Below are 6,547 nucleotides of genomic sequence, written 5' to 3' on the forward strand. Positions count from 1 at the left end.
AATCTCTGCAGCAAAATGGCACGTACAAGTTGGTTGAACTTCCAAAAGGTAAAAGACCACTTAAGTGCAAATGGGTTTTTAAATTCAAAAAAGATAGAAACGGCAAGCTGGTCAGATATAAAGCTCAATTGGTGGTAAAAGGCTTCGAACATAAGAAAGGTATTGATTTTGATAAAATCTTCTCACCCGTTGTTAAAATGACTTCTATTCGAACCATTTTGAGCTTAGCAGCTAGCCTAGATCTTGAAGTAGAGTAGTTGGATATAAAAATTGCATTTCTTCACAGAGATTTGGAAGAAGAAATCTATATAGACCAGCTAGAAGGATTTGAAGTAGCTGAAAAGAAACACATAGTCTGTAAACTAAATAAGAGTCTTTATGGATTGAAGCAGGCACCAAGGCAGTGGTACAAGAAGTTTGACTCATTCATGCAAAGTCAAACCTGTAAAAAGACTTATTCTGATCCATGAGTATACTTTAAAAGATTTTCGAACAACAATTTTATTATTCTTTTATTGTATGTGGATGACATGTTGATTGCGGGATAAGACAAGGAGTTGATTGCCAAGTTGAAAAAAGATTTGTCTAAGTTATTTGACATGAAGGACTTGGGCCTAACACAACAAATTCTGGGGATGAAAATTATTCAAGAACGAACAAGCAGGAAGTTATGGCTATCTCAGAAGAAGTACATTGAACGTGTACTTGAATGCTTCAACATGAAAAGTGCTAAAGTTGTTAGCACACCTCTTGTTGGTCATCTAAAGTTAAGCAAGAAAATATGTCCTACAACAAAGAAAGAGAAAAGAAATATGGCTACTGCTCCTTATTCTTTAGCAGTCGAGAGTTTGATGTATGCTATGGTGTGTACCAGAACGGATATTGCCCATGCAGTTGGTGTTGTTAGCAGGTTCCTTGAAAATCCTAGTAAAGAACACTGAGAAACAGTCAAGTGGATACTCAGGTATTTGAGAGGTACCACAGGAGATTGCTTATGTTTTGGTGGATCTGATCCAATCTTGAAGTGCTATACAGATGCTAATATGTGATACGAAACAAACAAAGGAACACGAAATCACACCCCAAAACAGTCCATAAATCACAACAAATCGTGGACCAAATGGGACCTCTCTCAGATTTACTATCTAGAACAAGAAAGAAGAGGATACAAGGTGTTAATACACCAAAACAACCAACTAACAACAAGTTTAGCAACACAAGATGAAGCTCTACAATATTACAATAGCAACCAGAACAAACGGGTTACATTAACAACACAAGAAGCCGAAACTAAAAGAAGATACTAGATAAGTAGTTAGATAAGTGTTGATGTAGTCTTAACAACCCAGGAGAATATTCTACTCTTGGTCCTTTAAAACTTCACACAAAAAACACCTAACTCTTACAATTGACACAAGAGAGGCGTCCACCACCCAAGCACCAATGTATCAAACAAAATGCAACACACAAGAGAATCCATCCTTATGTTATGCCCTAGTTTCAATTGGACTCTCTCTCACTCTAAGAGAAGTATTCTTCAATAATAATGATCAACTAAAAAATAAATCCTACAATGTTCTATTAATACTACATTACAATAATATATAAAATGATAAAAGGGCCCTTTAGTGATTAGTCTTCAATAATACTCAAAAGTGTCATGGTCATGATCATACTTGTACCATCCTCTCCATATTGAGAGGAATTTGCCCACAAATTCATAACCTCATCTATTTTACAAAGGCACTTCACAATCTCCTTCACACGGCCACACATCTTCTACATCTTCCTCGCCTTGCATTTTAACCTCTTTTTGCTCTCCATCTTGAGGCTTGCCATCAATCTTAGCCGATTCAATTACTATTTCTTCCCCAAGATAGTACAATTTTCCCTCCCTTAGGATCACGTTCCTCTGGTTTGGGCACTTACTAGCCTTGTTCACCCACCCTTGGCATTTGAAGCATTGAAATCCCTTGGGATTGGAAGTAGAATTCAATTTACCTTCATACCTTGGAGGATGTTTTTGGACAACCTTGCTGGCCTCGGGTTGGGTAGCCATGAATGAGTTATCTTTGAGCTCCCTCTCAACCTATAAAGCCGTATGGAAGATGCCATCTATGGTGTCGAATTTGTGAAGCGTCATGGGAGTGGAGATGTCCTTGTTTAACCTAACCTTGAAGCGCACAATGTCATGACTTACTTGCTCGCCATGGTGGTCAAGTTTCAACATCAATTGTTGAAATTCATCGTAGTAAGACATGACACTCTTGTTCCCTTGCCTCAAATTGTACAATTTAGCAAGGAGCTCATGCCTATAAGTCTCGGGCAAGTACCTTTGTCGCATATGGTTCTTCAATCGAACCAAGGAGAAGGTTGTCCCCCAATCATCTCATTCCCAAATCGTTTAACATACTTCTACCATGTATTAGCATACCCTTCGAAGTGAGCTATAGCATAACAACTGTTTTTTTTCTTCGGTGAGATCATTAAGTTGGAAGATCTTGTCACAAGATGACTCCCATACAAGGTAGGCTTCGGGATCACTCTCACCTTTGAAAATAAGAAGGCTCACTTTGATGGAATTGAGACCTACATCTCGGTTTGGGTGGCCATCTCTCATCTCTCGGCCTAACTCCCCATGTCTACGCCTCATTCTTTCTTCCCTCAAGTAAACATCATCATACGGCCCATAACCATCATGTTGTCCTCCCTTACCATAGCCCTCAACATGGATGGGTCTATTTGGGTTAAGTGGAGCTTGTAGTGGCGGGATTGGATTTGGATAGTGAGGTCTTTGGTCAAGTGGAGTTTGGATGGGAGGGTTCGGGTTTGGTGATGGTATTTGCGTTCCAAGCCCTTCTTGTTGGACTTGGTGGAGTGGAGGATGGCTTGGTCTATCTTGTTCTCAAGTTCAGGAGTAAAAATTGATTTGATTTATGGCAATTGGTGTATATTGCATTTGGTGCAAGGTCTCGGGAGTATTAGTTGGGGAAATGTTTTGAGGGGTAGAAGGTCGACTCCTTTGGCTTTTCACATGTTCTAATCTCCCACTCATTGATGCCACATCCATATCTAATTTCTCAAGACCCACATTCAACCTAGCCACATCTCGAGACATAGTTTCAAGGTGAGCCAAAATGAGATTGATGGCATTATTATCCATTGTTTGAGAATTTGAAGCCTCGAGTTCCATTGTGGTGGTATCGAAAATAACCCTTCAAGTTACGGTCCAATCAAGATACCTAATCAGTCCGCAACATCATACACAACAATACAATACAAAACCTACAACACAAAACACATGTTATTTCAAAACAACCTCCCACAATGAGATCCCACCTTCAAGTTTCTTCAAACTCAAGCTCAACATTGGTGGATGACTCAAATAACCTCCAATTTAGCTCAAATTCAAACCCTATACTCCTATAGAGTTAGAAAACACAAATCTAACACTAAAAACACAAGAAAAATGCAAAATCAAAAACTCAAAATTTGACCTAGGGTCAAAAACGGGTTTAGTATATTTTTGGGGGGATTTTCGATTTTGACACTTCTTTTTTGTTGGAATTTTCAATTTCTATACTCTAATAGTGTTAGGGAACAAGATCTAACACTAGAAACACATAAAAATCAAGTTTTTTGAAAGACCCTAAAAACGTGAACAGTAACTTTTTTTTTTCAAGATAACAATCCCAAGATTGATTTTGTTGGAACAAAATCAAACCTTGCTTTGGTACCAAATGATACGGAACAAACAAGGGAACACGAAATCACACCCCAAAACAGTCCACAAATCACAACAAATCGTGGACCAAATGGGGACCTCTCTCGGATTCACTATCTAGAACAAGAAAGAAGAGGATACAAGGTGTTAATACACCAAAACAGCCAGCCAACAACAATTTTAGCAACACAAGATGAAGCTCTACAATATTACAATAGTAACAAGAACAAACGGATTACATTAACAACACAAGAAGCCGAAACTAAAACAAGATACAAGATAGGTAGTTAGACAAGTGTTGATGTAGTCTTAACAACCCAAGAGCATATTCCACTCTTGGACCTTTAAAACTTCACACAAAAAACACCTAACTCTTACAATTGACACAAGAGAGGCGTCCACCACCCAAGCACCAACGTATCAAGTAAAATGCAACACACAAGAGAATCCACCCTTATGTTATGCCCTAGTTTCAATTGGAATCTCTCTCACTCTAAGAGAAGTATTCTTCAATAATAATGATCAACTAAAAAATAAACCCTACAATGTTCTATTTATACTACATTACAATAATAGACAAAATGACAAAAGGGTCCTTTAGTGACTAGTCTTCAAAAATACTCAAAAGTGTCATGATCATGATCATACTTGTATCAATATGTGAGGTAATCTTGATTACAGAAAATCTACTACAGGATATTTGTTTACATTTTCAGGGGGGGTATATCATGGAAGTCAAAGTTGCAGAAGTGTGTCGCACTCTTTACAACTGAAGCAGAGTATATTGCAACTACTGAAGTTAGCAAGGAGATGGTATGGCTGAAACGATTTCTTCAAGAACTTGGATTGCATCAGAAGGAGTACGTTGTCTATTGTGACAGTCAAAGTGCAATAGACTTAAGCAGAAACACCATGTATCACTCAAGAACGAAGCACATCGATGTGAGATATCACTGGATTTGAGAAAAGATAGAGGACAAATCTATGCTGATCAAGAAAATCCCGACAAGTAAGAATCCTTAGGATATACTGACCAAGGTGGTATCACTGGACAAGTTCGAGATGTGTAAAGAACTTGTCAACTTGAGCTCTCTCTGAGAAAATGTGAATACCTTCTTCAGGTGTATGGGACTGGAGGGGGAGATTTGTGGGGTCCAGCCCCATGAATGATGTCTCAAAGAAAGTTGGGAGCAAATTGTAATTTGGTAGGTACAGTGCGGTTAATGATTTCTTATCTAGGAAAGGAAAGTAAGGTGTACCATTCTTTTATTAGGTTTTGATATCATGGATGACATCGATGAAGGCAGATCTTTTCCTATAAATAGAGCCTTCGGCTCACTAGTTAGTCACACCAACAAAGAGAGAAAGAAAAGAAGAGTGAGGCATCACAGAGAGTTTAGTCTGTGAGGAAAAATAGGGAGTGTGAGCGATATTGTAGTGAGGTGGAAAAATCAAAAGAGAGATTTCTTTTGAGTGTTTAGTAGTCACTTTGAGTATTGTACTTGTGACTACGATGTAAAATTCTTTACTAAAGAGATATCAGTTGCTCCTTTTGGCTCGTGGTTTTTCCCTCATTGGATTTTCACGTAAAAATCTTGGTGTCATTATCGCTCTTATTATTCTTGTTGTTTAACCATATTACCATTGTTGTAATTATTACTCTTTATTACCGCAATATTATTATCGTGATGGGATTTATTCCCAACAGAAACAACATTTAAGATATAAGGTTACTTTTACTGGTGAGAATCATTTCAAAATAAAATGTGTGAGTTTATTTATTAGTCTAAGTTGATATCGATCATATCATATTAAGAGTATCTTTAGACCAACTTAACCACCTAACAACTTGTATGATCAAAGCCAATAATTTGACGATACAAGTATGTATAAGACTTAGTAATGGTCTGGAGTTCGATTTACTATACCTTTTCTATGCTCTATGCCAAAGGTGGCATGGAGACCTTTCGGTGACGATAAATGCTCAGTTATGTATGATACATTGTACGAACAAGTTTCAAATTAATTGTTAAAAAGATCGAAAAGTTATATATAAAGTGTAGCGGTATCTGAATGTGGATATTAAAAAATGTATGAGTTTAACCCAAAACGAATAATATCATATACCATATTTAAAGTATCTTTGAACGACCTAGCCTAAACACTAAATAATGTCCATGTTAGAAAGTTAGATTAACTGTTTTAGAGGGGGTTGGAATTTTTGATTCGACTCCACTAGCAGACGAAAAGGAGGATAAAAGAAAAATTGCTTGAGCTCAAATCATCAAGATATCTTAAAGATTTTAAACCAAGCAAATTAAAGGACTAATTTCATTTCAACGCCAAGATCATAACTTTGATATCCATTTAACTTATATTATTGTTTATTCTTTGTAGAACTAAAATAGTGTAGTTATACAATTAGAGAATGACTCGTGTTAACAAAATCATTCATGAAATAAAATTATATGGAGGAAATCAAATAATTACTATATGAAGTGTGTCATTCATTATCCATAAATAACAATAAATTTTGGAATAAAACTTTGGGAGTCCAAAAGCATGCAATGCACAATTGCATTTGACACGGTAGAATAGAAATTTACTTCACTTTGTTCATTTTCTTTTACCATATTGAATGACTCTCATGATTGTGTTTTTCTGAAAGAATATTAGGAAACTCTTTTTTTGTTGTTGTTAAATTAGTATAAATTATATTGATCTTGTTTTAGCCGGCCTATTTGCAGTGTTCTCTATCTTAGTGTTGATTGTATTACATGCGAATAAAATCTCATATTAATATTAAAAAATTAGAGTCCGAAG

The sequence above is a fragment of the Capsicum annuum genome, chromosome 7 (genome assembly GCF_002878395.1).
Source record: "Capsicum annuum cultivar UCD-10X-F1 chromosome 7, UCD10Xv1.1, whole genome shotgun sequence".
Classification (NCBI taxonomy): domain Eukaryota; kingdom Viridiplantae; phylum Streptophyta; class Magnoliopsida; order Solanales; family Solanaceae; genus Capsicum; species Capsicum annuum.